Source organism: Sturnus vulgaris, chromosome 2, assembly GCF_052056855.1.
Source record: "Sturnus vulgaris isolate bStuVul1 chromosome 2, bStuVul1.hap1, whole genome shotgun sequence".
NCBI lineage: Eukaryota > Metazoa > Chordata > Aves > Passeriformes > Sturnidae > Sturnus > Sturnus vulgaris.
In genome coordinates, this window is record NC_142244.1 from 10,885,754 (window position 1) to 10,910,399 (window position 24,646).

The following is a 24,646-nucleotide window of genomic DNA, read 5'->3' on the forward strand; positions in this document are numbered from 1 at the left end:
TGGAGATCACCTGCCCCAAACCCCCTGCCAAAGCAGGGTCATCAGGAGCGAGTGGCACAGGAACGTGTCCAAGTGGGTTTGGAATGTCTCCAGAGAAGGAGACTCCACACCTTCCCTGGGCAGCTGTTCCAGTGCTCTGCCACCCTCAACAGAAAAAAGTTCTTCCTCGTGTTGATGTAGAACTTCTTGTTTTAGTTTATGGCCATTGCTACTTGCCCTGTTGCTGGGCCTCACCATCCTCTTGGATCTGCACTTTGGAGACCTTTGCATACATTAATGAGGTCCCCTCTCAGTCTTCTCCAGACTAACCAGGCCCAGCTCTCCTCATAGGAGAGATGCTCCAGACCCTTATCACCTTTTTAGCCTCTGCTGGACCCTCTCCAGGAGCTCCTTGAGGAGCCCAGAACTAGACACAGTAATGGTGCATCCTAAAGTTGCAGGTCTTCCTTTCCCTGAGGTTTGACTGGGTGAGCCATGAAGTGATGATGTTCAGAATTCAAATTGTACGGGAATGTCATTAATGGAAGGCGGAGGGAGGTGGGGTCTAGCTCATCTTGGCAGCTCACAGTGAATTTTGGTACCACAGATAAACAGTATTAGGGAAGAGAGTGTCCCTCTGTAACACTGCTCTGGAGTGTCACGGAAAGGGTGAGAAAGGGCTCTGCTTTGGGCATCAGCACAAAGGGCAAAGACACTCAGCTGGCCAAAACACGTTTGCCCAGCAGCTTGTGAAGGGCAGCACTGAAGCCCACCCCACGTTTTGAATGCCTGCCCAGTGTGTGGTACTTGTGTCCCAGTTCCATTCCCAAGGCTGGCGTGTTCCTTAGTCTGTAGGAAAAGCTGCGGAGAGCAGCACGGTTCTGAGAGCCCCAAATACCTAAAAATTACGAGCTGGGAGTCTACTGCAACAAAATTAATTGTGGCTACCGCTTATCTGTGATGCACAGTCTTTACTGTAATTCAAGGCCCTCCTCTCCCTACAGGAGAGTACGGATCTTTTTAAACCTGGGGTTATCAGGTAATAACATCGCTAGAAGATCCTGGACTTTAAGTAAAATACAAGCATAGCTCATGACAACCTGCAGCCACGGCTTTATTTTACTGTAGCTTCTGTGTAGGAGATGTTGCAATGTAATCAATATTTGCACTTCTCAGGTTTGTTGCCCATAGATTGTATCAGTTTTAATGTTTTTCCTTTTATGCTGCAATATGCAAGGCAATTTTTAAAATTAATGTTCCCGAAGAATTTATTGTGCAAAAGACAAGGAAGTATGCAGATAATATAACGGGATCAGAAATGGCTTGTAAATTACATCTCTGGAGATAGGAGCAGAAATTCTCTCTGCTCAGACTGATGGCTACATCTGAGAAAGACAAGAGTGGCAGCCTGGGGCTGTTCTTAAAAAACTTTTCTGTAGCAGTTGTGCAGGAGTGCTAGTCCAATTTCTGCTTCCTCTTCTAATATATAATCATTCTTTTACCTTTTATACATTTTTACAACTTCTCCACCGTGCTTTTGACATGTGCTATGTTCAGATAACTCTTATCAAAAACTATTGTTTACATTATTTGAAAATATTATAAACAAATTAGCATTTAAATGAACTACATTTGCCTTGCAATATTTTTTAAGTGTTTTCACTGTTTCATTTAATAGCTTTTCTGTGTCAAAAAATAAAATATGTCCTAAAAGAAAGAAGAAATCATACATTTTGTTCAACTCTCTTTAAATCAGGATAGGATGACAAAGTGTCACCTTCCATTAAATTCCCCTCCCCCAATAAAATTATTACTTTTAAGGGCTCTGGCTTCCTAACTTTCTTTAATATAAAAAAAAAGGCTGAGCAATCCAGTCTCAAGACAGAGATTTGCCATTGAAATACATAATCTGAACCACAGCCATTCAAATGAGGATTGTGTCATACTTACATACTTATGGTTTTGCAGGGAACCAGAGGGAGCAGAGTTCCCTGTTCTGTTTGCAGCTTAAGCTCTCTATGAAGTACACAGAGCACAAGACTGGAATTTGTACCTCATCAGAAAACACCAATGGTTTTGTCAGGGCCACAGTTTAGGAAGAATATATATGTGCCTATTTTCACAGAAGTTTGTTGGGTTTCCCCTTAGTTGCTCCTCACCTTTTAACAACATTACAGGGTTTGGCTGTTACCAAACATGGTTTGGTTGTTAAACAATTGGTGACATGTTGCACAACCTCTGCCTCCAGCTGCTTGGTCCCCTGAGCAAGGCTCCCCCTCTTCCCCTTGTCTGCACGTCCTCCTCACTAGCAGTGCTGGAGAAGTGATTCACCTGAAATATAAGCACAGACTCCCCTCCCCCCTAAACTGGTTATTTTCCTCTGCTAGATCAGTTCCCCAAAATGGTTCACTGACTGGCTGCAAGAACAGCTGTGCTGGCCCAGAAGAGAGGGTGACCCAGGCTCAGCGATGCTAGTTTCGTTTCACCCATTTCTCAGATCAGTAAGTGATCGTGCCTTCCTGATCTGCACACTGACAGTTGAAGGGAAAGCCTGTGCCTGCTCACAGGAATCCTTGTTTTCCCATTTTTGCAAAGAGCAGCCAAAACATCAGCCAACCACAAAACACTTTAGCACATGTTTTATTGTATACAAAGATCATGTACAACAAGAAATAGCTCATTATTTCCCTCCATTTTCAATAGACTTGGGTTTGTCTTTAATTAAGTGCAACATTTATTTAGGGCTTTAATTAGACTGTGGCTGCATAAGTTACAGCTGGGGAAGTCAGGACTTCTTGGTTTTCTTTTCCCAAATGTGTAACCTGCTATATTGGGGATGAGAAAGCACTGCTTTAAGAAGCACATTGAACACTACATACACAGGTTCTGTAGTTAACCTGGAAAAGAGCTGCCCTGCATTCACATTTACAAACCTCATCTTGGAGCATTTTCACTTACCCCTTTTGGCTCTGCAGTAAATAGTTCAGCCAACTGATAAAACCACAGCCATTCAAGCAGCTTTTATAGCATGACACTTTTGAAATCATCATTTGGCAATTCTCTCTGTCACTAGTAACCATTCAAGCGTTGCTTTGGCACCTGCAAAATCTCCTGGTGGTTGTCATCCAAGGGAACCAAAACAAAAACTAACCAAAGCTGTAACTCAGGAAAGAGAGCAATCATCTTCTGAAAGCCTTTTGAAAATTTAAAACTAAAATGAGGTGAATGTAGGTTTTGTTACTCTGCAAAACACAACTTCGTATTCCATTGTTTATTGACCTTAAATTGAAGGTCACTGACCTTCTAATTGCTTCCTGACAGCAGATGTCTGTTCACGTGCCTTCTTAAAGTCAGGTGCTACATTTAAAATAAAAATTCTCAGATTTAGACCCTTGAGTTCATGTAATTGCAGCTGAATTACACAGAAATTATGGATTTTACAAGAACCTGGTTAAAGTGCTCTTTTTATCCTGGCCATCTTCACATTTTATTTACTTTCTTGATCACCCTTGCACATTGATCATATTATTTCACACAGCTTTCCTGAGAAGCCATAATATTTTTTGTATGTGGCTGCAAGGAATTTAGAGCTCAGCCTCAACTACTAGTCCTTCCAATAGGCATTACCCAGTGTTTTTCAAAGAGTCGAAAGTTACAGAACAATTTCCAAAATACTTTTTTCTGTCATTGAAAAGGTAACTCATTTAAACAAGCATGTATCACAACAAATCACTATTTCCACTGAATTCAATTTAAGCAAAATAATAATTAACATTCCCCCTGGTTTAGACTTTACCTAATGATTACATAATGTTTATTTTGAAACTATTTAACATTTGTAACTTTTAGCACCACAAGTGTATAACACTCACACTTCAAGGTCTAAACAATTTATTCTGGATTACATAGTAATCAAACCAGTTCTACTTTTTTTCCCCCCATTCTTACTTTGCATGTATTTTTTTCAAGTGGCAAACACCCTGTTCTTCTCTGCCATTCGACTTCTCAGTCATTTCTTGCTTTTTGTTGAAGCAAATGCTCGTTGACCATGATGATAGCCTATTACAACTCCTGGACAAGATTCTCATACATGCAGTCATGTAAATGCATGCTGCACTCCTCCTTAAATGAATAATGACAGACAATTGTTTTTTTAGACAGTGACCTTACATTTGATGGTCTATGTGGATAAACAGGGCTGCTCTCTATCAGGATCCTGTAATCCACACATAAAACTAGGAGTCAAAGCTGATGGGACTAGCACAAAATTCCCATGATTTGCTTTTGTCATTTTGTATGCCCTTCTTTCTTGTCACTTACAATCAAAGTTAAAGAAATTAAAGGCCCCATACTGTAGTGCATAATTTCACATAGGTTTCAGGTATTGAATTCTTAGGGTGATATTAAAATACCTCAGCTAGTTACCCAAGTTCCCTGCCCTAGGTATGAAATGGCCTTGGATGCTTCAAGCTGGGATGTACAACATCCAGCAACCTACAATCTTCTAAATTGCTCAGGAAGGCACGTGCCTAATATCCTACCCTTGCTATGGACAGGGAAGATACTTCTGAATGAGTGAGAAGATGCTTTACATAAGGATTCACGTTTCACAACTAAAGCCTAATGATCCTTGCTCAAGTCCAACCATGTCCTTATCACAGCCTGGTCTGCAGCCTCCTTGTTTGGCCACTCCTCTGGAATGAGAGGAATGTGGACACCAAACCCCTGACAGCGTAGGAGGGAGCAGCACTCAAATCCTCCATCCAGTGGACAGCACTCTAAATGTGAGGATCTTAAATAAGGAACAAACATCATTACTGCCTCCCTCAGAGGCTGTATTTTTAAATGAAGAACCCAAGGCTCTGCATGCCACGTTGATTCTCCCCGTCAGCATGCTCGGAGCTCAGCTATCAAGTGCTCTCTGGGAAGATGAACTGGGGAATACCACTGCTTCCCATTTAGGGAATGTTCTTGGGTATTCAGCCCTGGCAGAGTTGAAGCACACACACACAGAAAGAGCTTCCTCAGCACTTAGGAAACTTTTCTGATAATTGTTTGTCTAAAAATTTAGATGGGAGTTTGCTCTTTTTTGTGTGGTTTTTTCCTTTATAAATCTTAATTTTCAGTCAACTCAGCTGTAGACAGGCAGTTTTCTATAGACCATGGTGGGCATTAGCAAAAGTTTCATTGTATTCATCCTGTAAAAAAGTTAAGAAAAGATCAGGCAGTCCTTCACAAATGACTATGACTTCCACAGTAGGATTTAATTACAGCTTTTTTTTTTCCCTCAAGAAAGGATTTTAATAGGATCTTGTAAGATTTCTATAGCTGAAAAAAATTTTATGTCCTCATCCTGTTTAAATGTATTTTTTTAAACTTAATAGCTCTCAGTCTAGATCACACGAAACTACTGAGTAAAAGGTGTAGAAATTTCTTCACAAAGAACTGCATGTTTATATTTTTGCATTCCCTTAGCGATTTCCTCTCTTTTATATCCAATTATTGGACAACATGTCCTTCATTTTCTTAAATAAATGTCGGTTTGGTTTGTATCTCATTACTGACTCTAAGATATTGTATGTAAAAAATCAAGTAGATACAAAATATTACTGACATGTGCGTGGTCAGGCTCACACCATCTTGTATTTCTTTACCTGCAGATAGAAACTAAATGCTTTCTAAAACATATTTTTGGCAGAAAATAATGTATTCTCCATGTTACTTCAACGATCCATGGTGTCTGACCACATTTACTGACTGCAGCAATAGCAGTTTTGTAAGTCAGAAGGCATAAGAGAAAACTTTTGTTTTCTTGTCATGCTTTTAACCAGAAAACCTACTTTGCCTAAATGGTACAGAAGAATGCTGACAGTTGCAGACCATTTCACCTGATATACTTTACTTGTTTTATATAAGCATAGTGTTCATTTGGGTGCTTAAAAAGTTACCATTTTAATTATTAATTCTGGCGATGTTACCTACCAGAAAGGAAGAAAAAGGAAGTTTTTTACCAACATATAAAGCCCTTTAAGACCTCTTTATTGCTGTTAACCTCTTAGAGATGCATTGAGGGTGGTTGTGGCTGTTGTCAGTGGCTGTTCTAGACACAGCTGTAGGCCAACCTCCAAATAAATATGCAACTTTACTCTTTGTGTATTCACAATGAGGGACAATATTGAGCTCCAAGAGTACACTTGGCGCCGCAGAATCTGTCACTTTATATATTCTAATGAGATTTCCAGTCCCCCTTGACTTGAGAAGACCAACTGAAAGCAAAGTCATTTAATATGTTCAACATTTAAAGTTGATCTTGTCAACAGATTTCACTGTGACTCTTCCTCATCACGTTTGGTATATAAAAATGAAAGCCACCTAATAGTCAAGTCAGCTTAGTGACCTTTACTACTACAGTATCAGGCACAGCTCATGCAAAGCCTTTAAATGTAAAAACATGGACAGCTGGGGTGAAACATAAGATTGAAAGGATTAGCTAAACAGGAGCCTGAGGAGATGAGATAGGGTCATAAATTGCATTAGTCAGACTGTTTGAGAAATGATCTCCAGTGGCACTTGCTTCTCAGTGTGGACTTTCATTGATGATCTTTAATATTCACTAGTAAAACTCTATTCAACTTCTTACAGTACTGCACATTTGGTACACGTTTCCAAAGAAAACCATCCTCAAGGTCAGCTTTACTGCCATGAACTGAACATGCAGAAGAGGGGAGTGATACACTAGCTAGGACTCCGTGCTGAACAGCTACAGGAAGGGTTAATTTGGAGACGGAGAATCCATGGCTTAAAATGGAGACAGGAACTGAAGTGGTGACATTAGGCAGTGCTTTTGGGGAACTTGGGAGCAGCAGAAACATTGCGTATGGATGACAGTGGGAGCCACTCCGAACAGCAGTTCATGCATGTTTCATTGAGGCACACTACACATGGGCACACTTTGCAATTTAAAACAAGCTCAATATAGTATTCCAGAGCGTCAATGAAACAAGAAGATCTCCAAAGGCAAAAACCAAAGGGAAGTTTGTTATATAAATGGACAAAATTGAGACAATAAAATAGTTAATCACATGGAAAAGATGAAAACTGACTAGCTAAGTGTGAAGGCAGAGACAGAGAAGGTTTATCATCAGTAGCTGGTCAGCATTACAAGGAGGTGATGTCTCATACCCTTAGTTTAGTTGTCCATGTAGAAATGTGGGCAAAGCTGCTCATTCTGAGGGCTTGCTCTACTTTTAACCAAGGCTGGGAAATGGAGAGGCTAAACAGAGCTTAGGGACAGAAGCATTAACTGTAGAAGGACACAATCACAAAGAGGGACTGTGGGAAAACCCCACAATATGAGGGCAAGCAGCTCTCTGCACCAGGTTAGGCAGGTGACTGATGTGGAAGCCGTGCAGAATGCAGCCTGGGACGCAGCCAGGGTACAGTGTTGCACCACGCCAGGAGCCTTTGCAAACACACCTTCATGGCCTGTCAAAAAGTCACAATGCTGCACAGGATATATGAGTTCCACACACATGAAGACAGAGCAAGAGAAACAGGACAAAGGACTCGGGACTACCCATCCCACTGAGTGTGCATCTATAGTAAGGTGAAAAGTTCACGCAAACACATCTTTATGATATGGGAGTTTTGTTGTTGCTGCTGTTGTTTGTTTTCTCTCAGCTATATGATAAAAATAATTCAAATTTTTCTTTAGTGGACTCTGGTCACCACAGAGGAGATACGTGGACCAATGTAATGGACTAATTCAACATCTTTGGTAAAGTTCTGTGATTCAAAGGGTGTATCTACTAATTCACACAATAACATGAGTTGGATCTTCACTAGGTGAATTCAGTGGAAGGAAAACTGGCTCTGGGATCTTTAAGACCAGGTGTTATGGACTGTAGAGGCAGTTTGGCTCATCTAGAAAGACCCTAGACAACGGCATCTATTTCCTCAGAATCAGTGTTGAAAGACCCTGGATGAAGGAATCTGTTTTCTCAGAATCAATGTCACTTCTTCTGATGTATTCAATTTTGATCCATTCTTCACACCTGTTATACTTTTTAAAGTGATCTAAACTCAGGTTCATTAATGCTGTGTCTTTACTGACAGTCACATCCCTAAGACTGCCATAGATGACCAGGAAAACTTATAAAGGCCAACTGAGACTCTTAACTTTCAAAACCACTACTCCCCCTTCTGTGTAGTGGAGCTTGGACCCCAGCTTGTCACTCAGACTGCAGGGAAGCACTCTGCCTCTGTCAAGGCACGCATTTCTTTCTTGGCTGCTTACGACTGCAAATAGTTCAAAACTGAAGAGTCTTCCGCTTTCTAGCCCTTCCAGACAGACACCCTTATGACAAAGCAGGAAAAGACAAACTGGGGAAGTAGATACCATCAACCCGTCTATTATTACTACTTAGGAAGTTGCAACACCTTCTGTTTCTGACACAGCTGTCATTGCATCTGCACCAACACATCTAAAACCCCTTCCATGGACTTTTCTAGAACCTTTCAAATCACAAGCAGTACAAAGCTAGCTCATTGCACCAACTAGATAATGGACATCTGGGTTTGTAACCTATATAAACTTGTATCCTCTTCTTCGTTAAGGCAGTTTCACTCTGAACTACAGTGCTGTAATTTCAGCCCAGCTCCCTGGGGAGGCTGCATGAAGAAAATGCATCGTGGAACAAGAGCAGGCAGCACATATGAACTTCCACGGCTGGAAAGCAGTCCTGCTTTCTCTGGGTATGCAGCAAGGCACTGCAGCCCAATGCCACGAGACCAGTTCTACTTGCCAGGAAACAAAGAAAAGAGGGTAATTTGGAGAAAACCATAACTACTGGGGTTTGTTAGTACAAAACTTACTGCTTGTGTCTGAGTTTAAGGTGAGAGATTAAAAGATTTTAGCTATAGGCCTGCTTTGGTAACATCTGAGCCATCTAAAACTGGATTTCTTACCTTGCCAAGTGGAAAGCTGCAGCAAAACTACCGTCACGTTGCCACACATGGAGGTACCTCTGCCTTCTCCTATAACTTCTCTTTACTGTTTCAACGTGGAAGAGTAGAAACTCTTTGTAGTGAAAAACATAAAAACACCAATCCCCACATTAAAGAGTTAATTTTATAGGCTAGATTAACTTGTAATTGAAGACTCAAGCTATTGCATGACTGTGGAAATAGTTTGTTTGAAAATACTGTCTTTTTTGAATGTGTGCATACATTATGTTGCCATTTAGGTGGCGCCATTTTTTGCATAAAATTTACTTTGCATAATTACAGGCAGTTTTGCAAACTATATATTTGTAATCTTTGGTGCTTGCTTGCCATATATTTTTTTAATTTGTTTGAGAATGTTTGTAATAGATATCTGTTGTCTATTATATGAGGCTAAGAACTGACTTCTGAAATATCATGGAAAAACGTCTGGAAGCCTTTGTAAACTCATAATTTATTTCCTTTTTCTCTTTTCTAGGCCCTGCACATTGCTATCACATGTTTGCCAGGGAAAACCATCCCCGCAGAAAAGCAGATGCTGGGGCTATGTGTACATGACTCAGATGCAAAGTCCAGCAATTTTCTTTAAAGTGCTGACAAAAGCTGGTTTGGGCCAAGAAAGAAGACTTTCTGCTGAGACACGTGCAGGTGCTCCACCCCTGCAGGCGCTCCACCCCTGCAGGCCAGCTGTGGCAGCGGCAGGACAGACAAAACAGCTGGAGGGGTTCTGCCTCTTAACAACCTCAGCACAATTTGCAAGGCTGTCCCCCTCCTTGTCCCTGGGCTGCAAGAGTGGCTAAACTGCTTCGTTCAAGGAATAAACACAAGTGATGAATAACAGGGTACCTGTGTGACAGGTGAAGTAAACTGGGGACTTCTCCCATTTGTAAGTAGAGTAATTCCGTGAGAAAATTCTAGTCCAGTGAGTCCAGATCATCCAGTTTACAATCCAAGGTAAAAGTGAAATGTTTCTGTGGTTGCTGTGGACAGCTGAGAGCAAAAACCAGCCCTTGTGTTCAGCATTTCTGAGTCAGAGCCACCAGCTGTATCCTGGATGGTGGAAACCCTCTGCAAACGGCTCGTGGCACAAAACATGGGATATGCCAGCTTCATGGGCTTCAAGGGGAGCCAGGGTAAGTTTGCTGGCTCTTATGGGGCACAGGGAAGGGAGGTAAGCACAAAGGCCATCAAATGTGGGATATGTGGGGCATTAACAGGGCAAGAAACATAACAAGAAAGGAAAATTGTGATCTAACATACTGCAAGTCATTCTTAGGATTCAGCAAGACTTTCATGTTCAGATTCATATTAATGAATATTTCTCTCCCTCACATTTCTTTAGATGCCAAAAATGTCTATGACTTCCTCCATGTTTTGTTCTCCATTTCCCCTTTCCCTGTGCATTGTTTCTTCCCGTTTTCTAAGTATTTGCAAAACTCAGTTTCAATAATTGTTTTTTTTCCTAGTACCAGGTTGTAAAATACAGGAACCAATTGTGGCTCACTCTCACTGATGTAAAGACAGATCTAAAATTGAACTCAAAATGTTGAATTGGCTGGGCTTTTTTCATGTTCAGACAAATTTAATTATAAAACTATAAAGAAGAATTATCCTGCTGTCCTTCCGAGATACATAGTTTAATTAATACTGGATATATTTAGTTTCCAGAGTGCCTCTCCCACACACAAAAGCCAAGGTAAAACAGGAATATTCAGTTGCTGCATAATGGGAGGATATTTATAAAAACAAAGCTGCATTAAGCAAAGCATTGTTCATTTAGATGGATGAGTTGAAAGATGTAATTAATTCTAACTTCAATGTGAACTTGTACACATTACATGTATGATTAAGAACCCATACAAATAGCTAAATTAGATTTTTAACTTGGCTATGCAGAGTTTGCAACCCAATTGTTTTGGTAAACATGACAGGCCTGGTTTGACTAGTCTGTTACCTGTACAACTCCTTGGCTGGCAACCGCTCTGCATGGTATACAAGGGAGGTGTTATCTGCATTCCTTCATATGACTAAGTTACTCTGCCATGAATCTGCTGTATACAAATCAAGATGAAGGACAAGATTCTTGAGTCCACCCACAAGAAGGAGTAACTCATTTGAACAGAGAAATAATTCAGACATAGCTTGAAGGGCATTTTGAACTAGCACAAACATGTTCATTTGGTGACAAATACTGCTCTAAGGTCTACACACTCCTACATGGTCTCCTACATAGAACTCCAGCTAATTAATTTGTCAGACTATATTTCTTCTTCAGCTTATAGAGGTGATGGGAAATGCATGGTTGTGACACGAGAAAAATCTGTTTCAACAGGAAATAGGTCAAAATCCTCAGAGGAAAAAGATAATCTGTCCCATAGATGATTATTACATTTGGTGGGTGTTATAGTCAAAGCATGGTGCAATGCTCATTGCACAGCAATGAGTTGTACAGTACAACTAGTTCTTTTTATTTCGTGTTTGAATTTCCACATAGCAAGAAGAGCTAATGAATGGACTCTGCTTCCTTCACACTAAAAGCTTCTGCCTCCGCCAACACCTCTTCCAGTTATGAAGGTGGTCTTTATAATAACAGTTTCCCAGCTTTCCACTGCCAATGCTGGCCCACTCCCAATGAGACCTATCTTGCAGCACTCCATGGTGACATGTGATATGTGTCAACAGCTTATCTGACATGTTCTTTAGGCTTCAAAGGTAATACCCAATTTAAAACATGCAGAATTTTAATCCCAGCCAGCACCTATGCACTGCACAGGCACATGCTCACTCCCCCGCAGTGGGATGGGGGAGAGAATCAGAGGGGTAAAAGTGAGAACACTTGTGAGTTGAGATAAAAGTTTAATGGAGAAAGCAAAAGCCATATGCACACAAGCAGAGCAAGACAAGAAATTCATTCCCCACTGCCCATGGGCAGGTGTTCAGCCATCCTCAGGAATGCCAGGCTCCATCACACGTAACTTGGGAAGACAAACACCATCGCTCCGAACATTCCCCCTTCCTCCTGCACAACAGCAGCCTGCACTTCAGGCAACTGAGAGCCTTATGCTTTGCAAAAGCATAATTCCTCTGAGACTATTGATGTTTACATCTTGGGAAAATATCTTCACCCAGCTTTCAGAGAAGGGCACAACTAAGCTTCAGTGCTGAGGCACCATTCTGAGGAACATGTGAAACAGGGCTTCCATACAATGATCAAGCTGTCCCCATTAAAACAAACAGGTGGCTCAGAAGATCTTAATCCACTTGCATTTGTGAGTTGACATTTAAAGATCTTCTCTCCCTTTAAAACCATCAATCAAAAGTATTTACAGAATCATGACTCATGATTCTATGAATCAAAAGTATTTGCAGATTTAGGAAATTGTCATTAAACAGAACCTGGCCAGGAACTGGATTTTCTGTTTCACAGAAATTTTTTTTCCCAATTTCAATTTTTTACCATTTAAACCAAATATATTATGTTGTTCTGTTGCTGCAATGCATGTCCTAGAATTTAGACTTCTTTTATTCTTTTAAATTACACATTTCACATTTTTAAAAATTTGTAAAAAATTTGTCAAAATATTCTTTGCTGTGCTTTTTAATGCTTTATCAGTTATTCTTTGAGCAGACTTGCATCAACTTAGCATATTTTTCAAAGCATTTCAATTTTGACAGAAATAATGCTGCATTACGAAAAAGAATCTCTAAAAAGATACACTAAATATCCCATCTGCTGTACTCATCATACACCTTTCTATTTCTTTCCCTAAATTTACAGTTCCTAGATAGACTCATGAGCACTCAGAACAGAGGCATGAAAATGATAGCAGTCATTCTGGAAAGCTTCAGTTCAAGATTTTTTTTTTTTTATGGCTTCATCAGTTACTTCTTTAAAGATATTCTTGGTAATATTGCTCTAGTAGCTATTTATATCTGAATGAAAAATGCCAGGGGAAAAAGAAAGCCCAGCTGTGCTCAAGAAAATGTTAAAATCCATAGCAGTTAGAGAGCCACTGCAGAGCCACTGCAGAGCAGTGACCCACTGAAAGCAATCATTAAGAAGCTTCAAATATCTTCTTTGTGAGAGAAGGTTTTTAAAGCCCTCATTACAAGACAGAAATATTAGAGGCCTTTTGCATGGGCTAAGCCAAATGTACCATAAGAGCTACTCTTGGACACAGGCACATCTCTGCTTAGCTCTGTAGACTTCATACCCTTTTCATGTCAGCCTGTACTTTAGCACATTAGGTTCCATCTCTGTGGGGAGAGTGGCAATGAAGCTCCTGACACAGCATTTCTTAATCAATAAACTGAATTCATGAGATTACTTGAATCAAGGAGCTCTAAAACCATCACCAATTTACACATATTCACTGTTCCTTTAAAGGATTGTTTGACTCATGACTTATATTTTAGCTTGAGAAATGGCTGATCATTTTTTTACTTGGTCCAGGGATTAGACATTTCCAGAATACACTGGAAATCTCTCAACTTACTCCACTCAATTAAAAAAGATGCATGTACAGCATTTATGTAGTGTTTTGACAGACTTTATTTTCTGCTTAAGTGATTCAGTTTCCCCTGGATACATATGGCCCTCTCTTTGTTATGCAGAACTGGAATTGCACAGAAAGAAGTTGAGGTTATTGGTTATTGGCTAAGTTGCAATACATTCATTAAACCAGTAATTTCAAATAGTCTTCAGTAAATGAAATGTTCTTTAGGGAAAATCTGATTCTCAGCTACTTTAGATGTTAGGCTACATGAGAACAAAACAAAGTAGTATCTATTAATAAAAATAAACACTGCTGACAGTAAAAGCAACAGCACAGCCATTACAGTCAGAAGAGACAGTGTCTTTCTGACTTCTGAACTCACCAAAGTTCCAGAATCAAGGACGTTTTAGGTCTCAATTGCTGTAGAAGAGCTAAGCAATTTTATTGGATGAAGATGATGAATACTAAAGAATCTGGCACTGAATTTCAAGATCCAGATACTTAAAGCATTCTGTTTGAATGAAGGTTTAATAAAAACTAAGAAGATGGAGCAGCGCTGTGCAAAGGAACATCAAATTGCAGGACTTTCATCACAAAGATGCAGGAGGTCAGTGCCCACCTAGAGAATTGTCTAAATCAGTCAGAGCACCTCAAAATCTCTTGGTGATTCCCTTGAAGTCCAGTTTTGGGCAGATCCAAAACTGTTATGTTTTGAATATCTGAATCCTGGATATGGGTGAATATGCCCCCATGACTTCAAAGAGCTGAGCAGCTCCATTCTCATAGATCCAAGTGACCAGGCTCCTCATGGGCAGCCTGAGACAGCTGTGGGGACAGCAGGTGGCAGGACAGCAGGGCTGCAGTGCTGGAGCATGTTCCTGAGACCACTCTTCATGTGCAAAGGCAGAGTCAGTGCTTTCTGAATGCAGACTTTATCACCCACAGCTGACAGCCATAATTGGAACAAAGCATTAGTCAGAACTTAATGTCATGTAACTTGCTTGCTCTTAGCATGAGCAAGAAGATCCTGCCCCAAAATGGCAGATACCACATCTATGGTATTTTTGAAAAAACAAGATAGGTGTTAACACAGAAACTGTAAGAGAAGAGAAAGGATGGACTGATACTCCAAAGAAAAGGTGGCTGTGAACTGGTGGCCCACAATTCAGGTATTGGGCTCGCAAGACGTTCCAACTCACCATCCTTTCTGCAGCAGCTCTGGAGGAGACAGGACACAACAGCAGGTGGAAACTGGGATCTCCCTCTCCATCTGTGCATGGCAGCCTGTCAGGAGAGTCCCCAGCCAGCCTCTGGCACTGAAAAACTGGGACCACCAAGGCACGTCCACCCCTCACATACTGCTGAGAGTATCTGAGACAATTTTCTCTCCCCTCTCCTCCACAAGACTCCCCTGGAGGGTGGCACAGAATATCTGAGAGTTCTGATCACAGGAATTCCCTGTGAGATCCACTTCCTCTCTGTGGACTACAGAAGGAATCCTTGGAAATTAAAATCTTAATTCTGTTGACCAAAATTAGTGACCTACAGCTAGCAAAAGTCCTTATCATTTCCTCAAAGCATTTCCCATGGACAAAGCAGACAATTTTCTATGGTTTTAAAAAAAAGGCTTCTAATAAATCAGTATTTGATATTCAGCCAAATACATTTACATAATTTCAAAAAACATTGAGAAACAATACCTTTTATTAACAGGAATAAAAGGCAGAAGCAAGCCCAAATCCCCAAATTAAACTACAACTTCTGGTCACTTCTGGAGTTCTGTGCTGACACTGTATCTCTTCAGTGAACAATTATCTCTGCCAATGCTACAAAAAAAAAAGGTTTAAAAAATTATTTAACTATTCTTTAATATTTGAGTTGTAGATGCTCCATTGTATGTAGATGCAAGAAAAGGGTATCATCTCTGTTCAGGAGAGGTTGTAAATCAAATGAAGTTTACTAAAAAAACCAAAACTATGATGGTAAGCCCGTTTTAAATACTATCATGGCTCTAGTGTGTCATTCTCCACAAAGGACACAGGCTATAGTGAGACAGCTGTTAAAAGCATCTTTGTTTATTGTTAACCAATAAACTTAGCAGGGGGAGGGATTCCTGTCACAAGGGCAGGATATAAGGAAGGAAAAATAACAGTGTATTTCTGTTGTTGTCTTTACTCCGTAATATTCTGTATAATCCAAGTAGCTGATGATGTTATTTTCCTGGCAGCAGAACAAGGAGCTATTGTAATTAGGAGAGGCCAGGCCATTTGCACATGAAGAAGCTTTCTGAAACACTACGGCAACATTCAAGGTTGGGACAGAAGACTGCAGAGGAAGCCCAAACAAGGAAGAATGAACTGGGCACACTGATATTCCCAGGTTTCTCACGGGCTAAGTCAGGCAATGACACTCACAGGTCCCATACACTGTGTGCTCAGAAGTTGTGATGATGTTACAGCTCAGAGCAGGACAAGACGTGAGATCAGCCACGTCTGATCCTGCCCTCTGTATATAGCCCGTGAGACCAGGACAACAGCAAGGCTGGGCCTTCACTGCCTCTACAACAACATTTTCATTAACACACAGGGATAAAGACAGCCACCTTGCTGAAATATGGCATATGGAGAAATCAGTGGGATATATTTATTTCCCAGCAGTCAGACACTGCAGATACATCTCTCTTTCCTCATTTTTGCCTCTGTCCCCTTCCTCTTCCAAAATGAAGGCATTTGTAAAATAAGAAAGAGGGAGGGCAGAGGACATAAGTCGACAGGCTTCTCTGTAACTATGGTGTTAAAATTAAGACATACAGTGTTTACCTTTGTAACTTTTTTGTTTAAAGATACAGCTTAGTGTAGAATAAAATATATAAAATTCAGTACTTTTGATGTTTTTTATAAATGCATTCTCCTTGGGGTTTTCTTGATTGTGGAGTTATTTCAAGGTTTTTAAGATGGTTGTACCTCACTTGTGATCAAGATATGGTATCTAGACAGCTAGATCCTGCTAGAGAGTGACAAGAGAAGGACTCCTGCAGGAGCTCCAATCTTTTTAGTCCAAAACACAGAGCTCTTTATTAGCAAATGTGAGAGATTAGCAGTCTAGTTTTCACACTGAAATCAGGTGTCTAGAATTGTCTGAAGTAAGTACCTGACTTTAGGATAAAAAATGATATTACAGTGTGAGAATCCTTAAAATTAGACGGTTTTGAGAAAGCTGCAAAAAGCAGGCCTCAGAAACAGCAGAACTGTAATTAGAGCTAAGCACTAGCCATAAGATTTGTCAGCAGAAAAGTTATGAGATGAAGAAAGCAAGGACAAATAAAACAATGGTCTGTGTATTAATGCTTGGCTAGAATAACTCCTGAAGCTGCAGAAAAGTATATCGAGCAAGATATTAGGAAGTTCTAAACTTAATAATGGAGCTCTGTGCATTGTATTGTAAGGCTTACAAGCAGGTATTGTATTCGAAATAAGCAAGCATTGTTTTAACCGAAGGTATGTGTACTTAGAGTGGTTGGATAAAACTACTATATAAAAATACTGTCGATATGCTTTTGCTTTATTTGATTGGTCAAAAAACTTTCAAAGTGCATTGTAACACCAAGTTCTGCAGCTGCTGCCAAGGACGTAAACTGCTAGCATCTTCCCATTGTCCTAACCACGTAATGAGACCGATGCTGGAAAATAAACAGCTCGAGACACATTCCACAGCAGTCCCATCCTATTCGTGCTTCTGTACATAAATCCGTGGCCAGCATTATTACAGGTTCTAACTTGACTTCCATCTGGTCAATTCTTCCCCAGATAGAATCATAGTATTGTCAAGGTTGGAAAAGACCTTTAAGATTTTTGAGCCCAGCCATTAACCCAGCACTGCCAAGACTGCCATTAAACCATGTCCCTCAGTGCCACATCTACACATCTTTTCAATACCTCCAGGGATGGTGACGGCAACACACTTCCCTGGGCAGCCTATTTCAATGCTTAACTACCCTGTCTGTGAAGAAAAGTTTCCTCATACCTGATGTAAACCTTCCCTACAAGGATCTGTATGCAACACTTCAATGTCTTCTTGTAGTGAGGAGCCCAAAACTGAACGAACACAGGATTTGATGTGCGGCTTCAGCAGTGCCAGTAGAGGGGCACAGTCACTGCTCCTGCTGCCACACCACTGCTGATACAGGCCAGGTGCCATTGGCCCTCTTGGCCACCTGGGCACAGCTGGCTCATGTTCAGTCACTGTTGACCAGCACTCCCTAGTCGTTTTCTGCTCGGCAGCTTTCCAGACACTCTGCCCTCAGCCTGTAGGTCACTGTACACTCTGCACACTCTTTAAGGCAGTGTACAAACAGTAATTTATGGCCCAAATACTCTGAGCTTTTTCAGCAGCATAACACCATAGCCATTAAGAATTTATGGAAAAAATAATATCAAAACCCATTGAAACCTATGATTCTACCTGTTACATATCCTCTTCATGTAATTAGCATTATCATCAATGACTTAGAAATCCAAATTCCAAACTCTGAGTGCAAAAGACCTACAAACAATCAAGATTCTTTTTCAAGTTGTTAAATAACATCAGGTAGTTCCTGTGAGAGAATCTTCTCTCCCTGTGCTGGGCTCTGTCCTACTCTCAGTTACAAAGAATTGATCTTTTTAAGCATTCTTTTTTAAAAATTAATTTCTCCGCTAATCTAGCTATAGAAAAAACATTGCAGAGACTAGGCAAACTTTTCAAACTTCCACAAGAATTTCTAAAACTGTATTTAACCTTTGTTACTTATTCAAGTAGAAATGAAAGAGAAGGAGAAATGAATAGCTATAATTAAGGCTTAGAAAACCCGTTCTTGCTACTTTGCTGAAACTAAAAGTAATGATGATACCATCAAAACTCTGAGATCTAGCCATCCCTTCCCAAACCCATACAACAATATTTTTGATCTTTATAAATAAATAACTTGAATTCTCTATATGTAAACTTTTTTCTGAATTCAAAGAAAACTACAAATATATCATGGCATACTTCTTACAGAAACAATTATGGCAAAGAAAAGAACTTTTCCAAGAACTTCATTTGTACTGTGGAAGCCTTTTCTGCAAAATTGGATGACTAAATCTCATCCCATACCAATGAAATTTCTCATTAAAATCTCATTTCTTGAACTGAGGTTTCCATTAAGATGTTCTAGACACACACACACAATATCCATATATACAATTTTTTCTTCACTCTCACAGAGAAGAAAAGGAAAATGACATTTGAGAAATTTAAAATCAGCAGGGACAGACTCTGAGGGAATATGATAGGTACCATATTACCTGAACAGTACAGCTCAGATTGGTCCATACACTGCTCAGCCACATCTGTGGCCTGCCCTTCCATTCAAACCACTGCTCAAAATGTTAACTTTCCTTGAGCCAAATGCTTAAATATGTGTCATCTGACAAATTCACAGATATCAGCTATTGGAGGAATAATTTTGAATAGCCTGTGATTATTTCCCTTTTCTTTGTCATCAGTTTTCATGATGCCACTAATGTAAACCAGAAACTAGGGAATTTTTCAGCACAGATGGCTCAGCAATAAAAATCTGGACATTTTTCATGTCTGTCTTTGGACCTATTTTCTAAGCATATGGAATAGAAACCACTACACACTGCAGTATGGTAAACACTTTTGATAGCAGTAATTGACTATTACTTGAGTATAATGTTAGGGATCAATTGACATAAAATACATGCCTTAGAACAGGTTACCTACCTTGGAACCATACTTAACTCATTCTGCTTCAGCTGGTACAATAAGAAATTCATCTGCTGCTTTTAGATATCTCCAATGTTTTGGCTTGAGGTGGTGATCTCAAGAATGAAATATTTGAATCTCTTCTTCCAGATGAAAGAAAGGCAGGGGTTTAATCTATGGGAATTGAACTTTTATACAAGATAGGCTTGGACTGTAGAAATTAAATATCATGCTTCTAAAAGAAAACTATGTCTTGCTCTATGAATGAGCATGTATTACTATTATTTTGGAATGAAGGAGAAAAAAAAAAAAAGAGGATTCAAAAACCATTTTAGGCCAGCAACTTAGAGCAGTTATCCCACAAAAGAACTTAGCTAAAGCAGCACTATAAAGATAGCCAAGTTAACCTGAAACTGACTGGTCAAGTGTGAGAAGTTTACATTAAAGGCCAACCATGGCAGCAAGGAACAGAGTTTTATCCAGCTTACCAGCTGAGAGCCAATTACTCCTATCAAACTCTTGTACTGCCATCTCCATTACTTCAATGGCTAAATTACAGATAGTTCAAGTATTGATAACTCCAGTTTATTATTTCTAAATAATTTCTTAATAGCTGCTTTTGAGATGGTAATGCATCTTCACAGCGACAACTCCTACACATTCTCTCTGGTTTTAAAAAGGAAACAGGGATTAGTCCAGACTTGAAAAGGTCTCTCAAATTAGGAGGTATCAATTGCTCCAAATCAAGAAGCATTTGAAATATACTTCTAAGTAAATCAGATTATTTAGTCTTTCAAGTTGAAAATTACAATTTTGAAGGGGTTGTTACAAAATATCTTGTATGATATTTGCATATATACAGTCTCCTTGAAATTTCCTATCTTGAAATTATTTCTGATTGATTCCTGGTGTTATAATAATTTAGTTTATTGTGCAGCTATCAGATGATTAAAAAAAAAACAAACTGTAAGAGAACTCAGAAACATTTTTTGAAAATCATGCAGTAAAATTTTTCCAGCTGTTCAGCACAAATAAAGCTGAACTTCCTCTGAAATTGTCACACAGTTATGTTTCTATAGATTAGGCATAACTGTGCTTTAAGAATCGCTGACAGTGAGAGAATTGAGGCAGTGTTATTGAACAGAAATTATGTTATAAACAATTACAACCTTCCAAAGCAGATCTCATCAATAAGTGGAAAGGAAAATTTTAAGAAACATAAAACCTTATAGGAATAGTCTCTTCTCAGACTCCTTCTGTGTACCTGTATGATTGCACCTTTTTTTTGGCAACTAGAACTGAGCACCCAATTAATGCTGGTTCTCTGTTCTAATATAGGTCATTTAACATAGCTCACAGAAGGTCAGTGAAGTTCTTGGAGCACCAAGTGCCATTCCTCTGAAACACAAATGTCTCCTATGCGAGATTGCCAAGAAGTGAGCCTGTGACATCTGACACAAATCTTGCTACAGATGCAGAAGTGGTATAAACAAGGTAGAACTTTCTTCATAAAACACTAAGCCCTAGGAAAAGAGTAAGAGCAGGAGAATCCTGGTGAGTCAGGGTGCCTGTAAATGCTCTCAGAGCACTACAGATCAGGCATGAACACTTGCAGCATCCAACAGGACTTAGGTGCTCCCTGAAATAAAAGCTGACCAGTCCCACAGCTCCTCTAGAAAGCCATCTTCCACCACAAGGTGCTGTCAAATTAGTTGCCCCTTATGGAATATAATTATATGCTTGATAATCTATGTTTAAACCCTCGCTGCTACATAATCAGGCTATTAACACCATCCACTCACACATTCTCTGAGATTTGGGACAATCCACAATTATTCTGCTCTGGCTGCTTTTAGGTTTTGGAGTCACTTGCTCTGTATTAATTACATCATGTGAGAGAAGGGTATGAGTAACCTCTTAGTAACACTACCCTCAGTACGTAACACATGCACAGGGCCTCAGAGACAGATTAGGGGTTTGTGCCACAGTCTGACTGACAGCTAATAGTGCTACAGTTCAGGGATTTCTGAGCTAGGGAAGGAAGCAACACCTCGTTTACAGCTACTGTTCACTTCAGCTTTAAGCAGTACTCAAGATAAAGAGCATTATATAAAATCTCATTATTATTCTGCCTCCTTCTATATCTGAATTCCATCCCTTTTATTATTTATTTCCCTCTGCCTGTGCTGTGTCTCCTCTTCTGCAAGTGACAACAAAAACATGAAGAAGGACTAGTGATAGCATGTAAATAGTATCTAAAGAGGTGAGCTTGAAAGCACAAGGCATAAAATTGCTCTTTACTGGTGTCTTACACATCTTTGCTTCTTGTCGTATTTCAAGCAGCAAATGCAAGCACTTAATAACGTTCCTCAGCTCCTGACCAGTAAATTTAATAAGAATGCCAGTGTCCGTTAATTTGATTTGCAGAGACAGTATGAACTGGAAACAACTAAAAAATAGAAAAGTGTGATGAATTTTTCCTCTCTGTGTCACTTTCATATTAACATATGCTTACCTGTAACAGGTTGCAATATCCAGGTCATATTTTAATAACCAAAGGAACTCTTTACACCATCAATGATTTCTTATTAAGATGCAAATCAAGAACTATCTATGATCTTCTAGCAGAGCCTGAAAGCAGTTTCTTAATTAGTCAGGCTCCATCTAACAGCTGACAAGACTTCCTTCATCATTGGAAACTGACTTTAAAATTATCTTAGGAATTCAAATTTGTGGTCAGCAATAAAGGGCTAGAACCATGTATAAACCATCAAAATAATACAGCAATTTTTAATAGTCACTATAAAACAGCATATTTTCTCCTTAACAACACAAAGTGTGAATGAAGTGGAGTTGTTTAATCTCTGTTTTGTAAATTCATTCTGACACCTAAATTCCTTTATATGCTAAAATGAAATGTCCCATGCCAGACAAGCAGAATGGTATTTCACTGACTCAGCAGTCACTTTTAACTGCTCACTCGGTGAGTTTTCCTTCATGCTTTCTCTCTCACCACTTCCTAGCTTTTGCAGTATCTCCCTTCATCTTTTAAATATATACCTTTGGTAATGTAAGTCTCTGAAGCATCTCTGGTGATGACATGATTACCACATCTCACCTGTTGCTGCCATCATACGGTCCATAATTAACCTTCAAAGTGCTTTGTTGTTATCTCAGCTTGAGTAATAGAATCCTTGAGACAAACATCATGGCTTGCATTCATATTTAGAGAGCTTGCTTTTCTTGCCATCAATAACAGATTTATAATAAATTTTTAATACCTCTATCCCTTTCAGATCTTCATTTGTATTGAGCAGAACTTTACTAAAGCCAACAAATACCTAAGGTCATGCTGAGGCAAAAACACATCTCATGGCAGCATCTTTACTATTTTCACACATTTTGGCAGGCTGACCAGTTGTGCTATGGGTACAGGCTCTGGGAAAATCCAAAGACGGTAAAATAGGTTTTCTACCTGTTTTCCACCCATATTCCAAGGTGAAAATGTTTTGAAGAGGCTGAATATATAGGCTAGTTCTGATTCAATGAATTTCCATAACAAATTCTCTATTTCTCCGACTTCAGCAAGATTGCTCACTACCTTAACTTAAAACTTAAGCCTGAGGAGATTTGTTTAAAGGAACTAATCCAGCTAAATACACTACCACAAGGAATTTACACGAGCTAGCTCTCTGTCTTTGCATCTCCCCGAGGCAGTATTCTAATGGCACCATAGTAAAAGAGTGTTATTGCCTCACAAATCTGACATCGTCAATCCTCTAAGTAGTTTTAAAAAAATAATTATAGGTCAGCAACCATCTGACTAAAGCTGATGATGGGTCTGGAGCATCTCTCTTATGAGGAGAAACTGCAGGAACTGTGTCTGTTTAGTCTGGAGAAGGTTGAGAGGGGAGCTCATCAGTACATACAAATATATCCAAGGTGGGTTGCAGCCAGGCTTTTTTCAGTGGAGCTCAGCAAAAGGACACGGAGCAGTGGCTGTAAACTAAAACACAAGAAGATCCATCTCAGCATCAGGAAGGACTTTGCACTGAGGGTGGAACAGCTACCCAGGGAGGGCTCAGTCTCCTTCTCTGGAGAATTCCAAACCCACCTGGACACATTCCTGTGCACCTGCTCTAGGTGACCCTGCCTCGGCGGGGGATTTGGAACGGGTCACCTCCAGAAGCCCTTTCCAACCTGAACTATCCTGTGATTGTGTTTTTTGAAACGCACACTCCTGCCAGCTACCGACCCCACACAGCGCTCCCGCCGCGGGCCCAGCTCCCCCTCCCCACGGGCGGCGGCGCGCTGAGAGAAAGGCACAACCACGACCAGAAGGGCGGTCCCGGCAGGAAAAGAGGGGCCGGGGAAGGGCGGGCCCGGCAGGGAAAGGGCGGCCGGAGAAGGGCGGGCCCGGCAGGGAAAGGGCGGCCGGAGAGGGGCGGGCCCGGCAGGGAAAGGGCGGCCGGAGAAGGGCGGGCCCGGCCCCAGAGATCCGGCCCGCGCCGCCACCTGGTGGCCGAGCAGCCGCCGGCCGTGGGAAGGAGCCGCGTATAGGAAGGAGTCGGGTTTGGGAAGGAGCCGCGTTTGGGAAGGCACACCCGGAGGAAATCCAGGGCAGCCGCCTGACCCCGGTTTTGGGCCAGCTCAGAGGCGGGGGAGGCGGTGACCTCACGCCTCCGATCAGACCCTTACGGTCCCGCTCGGGCCGGCCCAATTTGGGATTCGCTGCTGATTCCGCTGAGCACATGCTTGGTCGTTTCCGGGGAGCTTACACCTGCCTGACACCCCCTCCAGTGTTTTCTAGGGGATTACTGGGACGCAGCTATGTTTGTAGTTAATTCCCTTAAGTCAATCCACCTGTCCCAGAGGTGAAGGAAATACTTGCCTACTACGGATTTAAGGCTTTCATAAGTCAGGTCAGGCTCGCTGATTTGCAGCCAGCCTTGCGGCTTGTAAGGGTGAGCACGGTCGCTGATCAGCTTGTTTGGGGTGGCAGCCGTGATTTACCCATTCCCTTCCGCCATGCCAAAGCCCTCCCGTGCCACTGCTTCATCCCAGCTCTGCACCTGGAGACGAGCTGTGGCTGTACCTGGGCGAGGAGCGCTGAAGGAAAGGCAACGCAGACAGAGCTAAACCCTTTTCTTAGGGCTGGAGCATCTCCTGATGCTCAGGCGTGGCCCCAGGGCACGTGTTGGGAGCGGCTGTCCCGCGCTCCGGATCACCCTAGCAGCAGGCAGCCCCTGTGTGTCCTGCCATGCCCGGACAGTGACCTGCAGGAGCTGCCCTGAGTTCTCACCTGCGCTGCCCTGCAGCCCTGGCCTTTGATCCTCTGGGGCTCACCCCAGCTCTTTCTTCACAAAGCCACAGCTCCCATTGGAGCTAACGCCAGGGAATGAAAACGACTGAACTTTAGC

The 24,646-nt window shown here is 41.0% G+C and overlaps 1 long non-coding RNA gene across 1 annotated transcript; it reads left to right on the plus strand.

The window, feature by feature from the left end:
* The first annotated feature begins 8,524 nt into the window (after positions 1-8,524).
* LOC148224622 (uncharacterized) lies at positions 8,525-17,020 on the plus strand. The gene is made up of 3 exons (XR_015801923.1): positions 8,525-8,999; positions 9,461-10,115; positions 15,709-17,020. It is a non-coding gene; the product is annotated as an uncharacterized LOC148224622 (long non-coding RNA).
* The last annotated feature ends 7,626 nt before the right edge of the window (positions 17,021-24,646 follow it).